The following is an 8,177-nucleotide window of genomic DNA, read 5'->3' as shown; positions in this document are numbered from 1 at the left end:
ACAGCATCTAGAGCCCCCTCGATTTTCTCCAATCTCTCTTTTCAGAACAGAAAACCCTAGGCACACCGGAAAGGAAAACATTCCAAAGGAACCTCCAGGGCTCGAAGCATATTTAAATAGCAAGACGCTATGGTAAAAGGAGTTAATGCTGCCAAGAAGAGTCAGGTTTTCTCCACAGTTTCAACGTGAAGACAAATAAAGCTCTTACTAGCAGCATCACAGATAATGAAAATCATCAACAATTTCCTGCCTCCACTGTCTCTTGCTAGTTCTTTTCTCATGCAGATTGCACCCTAATTTGATTGCAGGATTAAAAAAAAATTTTTTTTTTTCTGTTGTTGCCAGAACGACAACACAATGAGATATAATAAAGTGGTGTTCTGGACCTTTCATTGTCATTATTATTCTCATTTAGCTTTGAAAATTAGATTCAACTTAACTGGCTAAGAGCAGAGCCCTCCATCTTTTCACATAAGGTGTGCCAGTCAGAAATCCCCGGCCATGTCACCTCTTATTCATCAGTTCTGCAAAGCTGCCCTGGAGGAAGAGGCATGGCAGCATAGAAACACCTGTAAAATACATTAAAATCTCTCCTGAGAATGATGTTTCTGTGAGCCACATTTATTAGGTGACAAACACACCCTTCTGGGCATTCGCTTTATTGGTAAAATATGTCGATTGCACAATAGTCTCCCACAACTGCCACCGCCTGCCCCCATTTTTAAATTTTAAACAGTCCATGGCAGAATTAACTAAATGGTCCTTTTCCCAAGGAAAGGGCCAGTGTTGGGTACCTGAAAACCAGCAAAGCACCCCCAAAAGATACATAACCTGTTTTTGAGCCAAGCAATTTGAGCTCTGTCCTGAATGGGCTAAATATTGTATATAAGTTTTTTATACAAGCCTGTACTTAACTCCCTCCTGTCTAACGGAGCTTATAATACCTCACACAGTGACTGTGAGTATAAAACGAGATAATATCTTCAAAGTGCTCCTCAGGATAATGCTTGTTACTTAGTACAAATGTAGAAAGTCGTCGTTGATAAGTATATGTTTATATCTGTACATCAAATTCAGAAACTGCCAAATGTAAAAGAATGTCTTTGCCACCAAAACTAAGAATTTTATGGCCAGGTAACCTGTTTGGCAAATACAGGTTTAAACAAAGTGAAACAGATTTCTTCACTGAAGATTTCCCCAAACTTGTATCATGCTAACATGCATTAGGAACCTACTAGAGAAAGTGGTAATAATAATAATAATAATAATAATAATAATAATAATAATAATAAAATAGAGCTTCACAGATGCCAACTAGTCAGCTGAAAAGAGACACCCAGATGGTAAATCCACACTTAGAAAAACTGTCATATAGAGGGTTTCCAGGGTGGTCAAGAGCATTTCCACCTTGACTGGAAAGAAAAAAACACCGAAGGCAGCAAGCAGGACAAGCCCATGAGAAAGCAGACACAACAGATTCAGAGAAAAAGTGTTCTAGGGCATATTACCTAAATTTAAGCTGTCACCTAGTCATCTGCACACTCCCACAATGTATGTGTCACCTGCATACTCCCCCAATCCTTTTGGAAAACAACTGGTACAGGATGTGTGACAAAGAAGCCAAGATTGATAAGTGTCTGGGGTAAGCTGCTGTACACTCAGGCTCACTTTTGTCAGTGAGAAAACCAACTTTCCAGATCTGCTGGCGAGGATGCGGCGATGATTACATAAGATAGTCTTTTTTAAAATACCAAAGTATTAGCTGGGACTGCTTAGCAAGAAACAGGTGACGATAAGGTCAAAAAGTATTTACTCCAAAAAGTATTCAAACAATGATATGGGACCTTGCTATGTAAGGGTGAAATTTGGTAAATCAATAACGTAATTAGACTTAGCTAGTTAGCAGTTTGACTCACCACATAGCCTGCTGTCTAGCCACCTGTAATTAAAGCTAGCTAGTTTGCAGCTATTTTCTCTTTGCTTCTCCCCTCACTGATTAACAAAAGAACTCTGTTTTGTTCCTCTGTTTTTGTTCCTTGAGAAATCAAGACTACCCATATCTCGTTAATCCATTTAATTAACAAAATCCTAACCTGGAAAGGGCAATTTCTCAATTCTCACGAGTCCAGACACCGGAATACACGTAAAGTCCCAGGCCGTGGTGGTCCAGTCCAGAGATAACATTATCTTAAACCACACCAGACCCCAGGAAGGACATCAGCCTGTAAATACAAATATAAATTTCCTTTGTTCTTCTTATGTCCCTATAAAACCTTCGGACCTATCTAGGAACAGAGGGATGGACTTTGGACAGGAGTCACCATCCTCCCAGAATGCCGGAATTCAGAATAAACCTGCTTTTCTTGCCACCAATCAGGTCTCTCGATTTTAGCTTTTTCAAGCTTCAGGCAGCCCGACCTTAGCACAGTATCAGCTACTCAAAGGGTGGTCCACGACCAGAAGTATCAGCCTTACCTGAAAACTTGCTAGAAATGTACTTAGACCTATTGAAACACAATCTGCATTTTAACAAGATATCTAGGTGATTTGGATACACATTAAACTTTGAGAAGTACTAGCATAGCAGCTTTATAGAAGGAAACACTGAAAACCTGGTAGAAGCTGACCAAAAGGAAATAAAGCTAAAAATAAAACATGAAAACTCCAAAACCCATCCATGTAAAAATTTTAAAACTCTCTTAACTTACTCCCTCATTAAGGTGTAAATACAAATATAAATTTCAGAATATTTAGAAAGTGATTAAGCACCATACAGTCAGATCCTCTGAAATACAGGTGAAGTGCTCAAAGGAAAATCCAACATGTTTAAAACTTATAAGAATAAATATGAAAGAATGAAGAAAAAAGTATTTACCTCAAGTCTATAGAAAAATTCTAGGAGGGATTCATATTATGTTTGGTTAAAAAGCTATAACCTCAGGCATAGACGATAACTCCCAAGATCTATTAAAGTTGGAATTATAATGAGTGCCCCCAGATGACTCTGGGATCCCAGGGGGCTATATCTTTTTTTTTAATTAAAGTTTATTGGGGTGAAAGTTGTTAGTAAAGTTACACAGATTTCAGGTGTACAATTCTGTAATACATTATCTATACCTCACATTGTGTGTTCACCACGAGTCAGTTCTCTTTCCATCACAATATAGTAGACCCCGTTTATCTATATCTTTTATAAGATGTTGAATGAAAAATAAACTCTAACCCAAGAAGGGAACAACAGGGAAAATTTCCTTTATCAACCCTGACATTAGATAAAGCAATAACAAAAATGTGAAACAAATATAAAGGAGAACCAATTCAAAATATATCGATAATCACTTTGAATATAAATGGACTACCTGCAAAGATTGTTGGATTTGATCATTTATAAAATATCAAAATATATACTTGTGATTTAAAAATTACATGACTAAAACATTAAGACCACAAAAGATAAAAAATATCTTAATGACAGGTAGTTTTTACAACTCCTACCCTCCCACAGAGACTAGCAGGTAAGGGGCACTGTATTTCTTGATGGTTACACTTCAAAGGATGGCTTCTAGGATCTTGAGAAAGACATTCTTGGGTTGTAAAACTGGCAAGAAGCTTTCAAAACATTTTTTACATTCAAAGGGGCAGAGAAAGCATTTATAATGACAAGTTTTCTAAAGTAAATGCTCTAGTGGAAGGGAGGTCAGGAGCCCAGCAGGAAGAATCCTGTTTAAAGTTTAGCCAAACTGAGGGGAACGTTCTTATCATGGTCAATGGTAAGAAAGTGACAGCTAGAGCAATCAAAAAATAGTATTAAAAACAAAGAATATTTAAGTGATAGAATTCACAAGTTTAACTTAATGGACATACATAAAATGTTGCACGGACCAATTAGAGAATAAACCTATTCAAGCACTCTCCACACAATAATAAAATTTGATTTTTTTTTTTTCTAGGCCATAGTGCATATCAAAGGAATGGTGAAACATAGGAGAGATTCTCTGGCCTCACATAATTAACTTAGGTATCAATAACAAAATGACAAGTAGAAAAACCCAAACATTTAGAAAATTTAAAACACTTGTAAATAACTCATGAGTTCAAAAAGAAGTCATAATAGGAAGTAAAAAGTGTTTAAAATTGAATTATAATGAATTTTAAATTGCAGGAAAGAGCTAAACAACACTTAGAGGGAAACATATCCTTAAATGCTTACTTTATTAAAGAATAAAGGCTCAACATTAATACAATCATTATCTAATTTAAGAAATTAGAAATGAAGAAAAAATAAACCAAACAAAGCAGAAGGAAAAAAGCAATAGAGTAAAACACAAACTTAATGAGATAGAAAACCAAAAAAACACAGAAGATAAACAAAGGATAAAGGTTGCTTTTTAAAAAAGGCAAATAAAATGTATAAAAATCTAGCCACATTGATTTAAAAAAGAGAGAAACACAAGTAAACAATTTTGTAATGAAAAGGAACATGATCACAGATGTTAGAGAGGTCAGACTAATATTAAGAGATATTATGACCAACTCTATCCCATTTCACACATACCAAATTATCAAAAATTAAAAATTTGCACAATTGTTAAGTATGCTCAAAGATGTGAAGCAATAGAAACTCTTAACTCTTGTGGAAATGTAAACTTGTTCATCCACTTTACCAAACAGTTTAGCAGTAAGCACATAAAAACTGAACATGTATACCATGCAACAATCCCATCACTGGGTACAAACAAAAATCAAAAATGAAAACTCTTGGACTTGTGTAAAGAGACATGTCCAAGAACGCTCATAGAAACTTTGTTCTGAACAATAAAATATGGGAATTTCAACTAGAAATTCTATGTAATGCTCTCCTTGTCAAAATGGTATATTTGTCAAAAAAGTGAGTAAAATTTTGTCCATTGGGAATATTCCTGTTGGGAAGGAAAAAATTTCCTATATCATTCACAGTTTTTTTGGTTGGTCTGATAATCAAATGTCATAACCTAATCGAGATGAAACAGGGAAAAAGATCAAGTATACAAATTTTTAAAAAGAGAGCATGAAAATTACTAAAGATGAAGAAAATTACTAAAGAGAAAGTTTGTTAAGGGCTTTCCTTGATGTCACCAAAGCTCTAGCATAGTCAAAACTCCCACCATCATCCTCCTTATATAAAGGGTGCCAAAATAATGTATACGCATTTTAAGAAAGGAAAAAATTATTAAAATTGTAATACTCAATATGTACCGATAACAAAAGATGAATACAAGTCACGTTTGACTTCTGCAATTACAAGAGGTGCTCAAAGTGGTTGCCATCAGCGTCCAGACACTTCTGATTACAGCGAACTACTGCTTGAGCAACGTTGACCACAGTGGCCACTTGTATACTACATTTCTTTTGGCACCCTCGGTACATGAGATTCAAAATGTAGACATTCACAAAATAGTAAGCGGAGTGGGTGAAAGATTTTATCTGGATGTTCCTCTTAATTTGCATTTATATCTGCCCACTTTAACATACACAAAATAGCTTTTCATCTCCAGAAATGAAAAAGCTAGAGGGAAAGCATCCTTTTTATGTCCACAGCCACTCACTTCAACAGAAACATATATACAGTGCTGGGTCCATTGGTGGGAACTTGACAATGGATTGGCTCTTTTTTACCTCAGCAAATACAGCAGTTTTTTTCTTGGTTAGTTTTACAATGTCTGCAGAACCAGAAAACTAACACTCAAAATGGTACCTGGATTTTTTTTTTTTATGATACTGCAATGGTGGATTGTAAATATCCATGTCATTATATATTTGTTAACACTCATATAATACAATACAAAAGTAAACCCTAATGTACCTATGGACTTTCCTTAATAATGATGTTGTAACATTGTCTCATCAGTTGTAACAAATGTACCACACTAGTGCAAGATGGGGATAATAGGGGAAGCTGGGGGGTGGTGAGAGAGTATATGGGAACTCTCTCCACTTTTTGCTCATTTTTCTGTAAACCTAAAACTGTTCCAAAAAAGGCCACTTATAATTTTTTAAATTGTATTGAATAAATTAACTAGAGTTGGAGGTGGGAAAACATTTTTAGAAAAAGATGCTGATATGATAGAGTTGGCGGCTTAAATACGAGGCTGACTTGGGAGCTTCCTTTAATATTTATGGAGAAAGAAGTTTTTCATTAATGTTATCATATAAATACATGTACTTTGTAGTTATAGTCAAAAGAGTAAAGATGGAAGTTTATTTCATAATTCAAGCTCTGTATCAAGCATCAGCAGTGACCACAATAATTAAGCGAAGTCATTTTCAACTCCTAGCTCACAAAATTAGCCAAGGATACCAGTAGAAGAAACATTTACTTAAAACCATACAATAAAAAAGCCAAGGCATTTTCCCCCTAGTATTCAAGCTGCACTGTCTTGGAGGCAATCTGAGACGCCTAACCAAGCTAGGACTTGGGATGTTCTACGTATCTTTACAATCCTGGGAGGCAGAAAAGGGGGGGCGTCAAAATCATGGTGGTGGGGGGTGGGGTTTTTTACTTGCTATGCAGATTCTGAAATGAAGTATTTTTGTGAGCCTTGTCTTCCTATGTTGACTGACATCATGCTATCTCTACTTTGATTTTTGAGTATAACAAATGCTAACATTTAGGTACTTAGATTCATCCATCTCATTTTATTTCTACCGATATTATGAAGTGATTACTTTCCAAAGGGTTTGACATGCTATGTGCTAGTGCACTAATTCCTCCTGGCTGAAGCAGCACAGAGAGGCCTGTGAACAGGTTGGCAAAGAACTTGACCTGCTGCAATCTGTATTGAATTTAGTTCAGAGTAACTGACCTATTTACTTCCTACGTTCCAAAGAGGCACGGTTTTTTGTGCTAAGGTGCCACAAACTCAGAAGGAAGAAGAGTGAGTTGTGAAAAGCTCTGTAATAACAAAGGGGACTTGTTTCTAAAGATTTTGTTCTGCTCCATTAGCTCTCCTTGGTGCAGCTTAATTTCTGACTACAAGTATGATGTATTATCAGACGCTATGCTTTGGGAAATGCTGTATCCTTTTTTCCCTTCAGAGAGAAAGGCGGTGTCACAGGATCATTTGGGCTGCTATTTATCTAATGAGAGTGTTACATGTACTCAGGCCAGAAACTTCTTTCAAGATGCTGACAATGAATATGAAACATGCCTCCTAAGTGTCCTCACATGCTTTTAACACATGTAAAAAGCAGCCTGAAATACCCTTGCAGTTAGAAACAGCCTAGTGCTTCACCTTCAACGAAGTGACTCCCTCAAATTTTTGTGCTGACTATCTGGCACCTTCCTGAGCATTTTTAGCCCCTATCTCTCAAAGATTTTCCGAGCAGCTGTTGTCATACTGCACTGCAGGTTGGGGTACAAGATTTTGGAAGATTTTTGCCACTTTTACTTCTTGGCAAGAAATGGAATAAGAAAGAAGGAAGAGCAGACATCTACATCTAAACTATATATGTCTGGCCATTCCATTTGCTCGCTTTCTCATGAGCAACCTCACAACAGATGGAGATTATTCTCAACTCTATGGCATTATTGTAAAATAAATTTCTAAAATAAAAAATAATATGCATACTGACTAACCTAAATGTGCCATTTTCACCAGTTATAGAGATGTATTTAATCTTGTATCTTCAGAAGTTCACTGGCCCTAAGAGAGGATATAAGGGACAGTACTAATTTGATTTCTTTGGACTCCTTTATTCCTTAATAAAAAATTTGCTTTCCTTTCACATACAAAATGAATTAAAAGCCAAAAATATGTAAATATTTCTTTATTTAAACATATAATATTACAGGGATTACTAATCTTCCAATGGATTCTAAGTAGAAGAGCATAGATTAAATGTAAAAGTAAAAAGATGTGGTACTAAAATGTTTTGAATGACTCTTTCCAAAGCACCTAATTCTTCTCTTTTCTTTATCAGCACTAAGAATTTTTGTCTATATTCAAGCTCTCCAACATCCAGTTTAGAATTGCCTGAAGTGCTAAATAGAAAATTATTAAGACATTTATTTTCATTTCCTTCAATAACAATAATTATAGGTCAGAACCCATTAGGTGAGTGGGAAAACCCATGTGAGACCATTGGAAATATAATTATAGGAATGAGATGTCAGTCTTTGATAAAAGAAGAACCAATCT

The sequence above is a fragment of the Rhinolophus ferrumequinum genome, chromosome 24 (genome assembly GCF_004115265.2).
Source record: "Rhinolophus ferrumequinum isolate MPI-CBG mRhiFer1 chromosome 24, mRhiFer1_v1.p, whole genome shotgun sequence".
Lineage (NCBI taxonomy): Eukaryota > Metazoa > Chordata > Mammalia > Chiroptera > Rhinolophidae > Rhinolophus > Rhinolophus ferrumequinum.
This window is presented reverse-complemented; position numbering follows the sequence as displayed.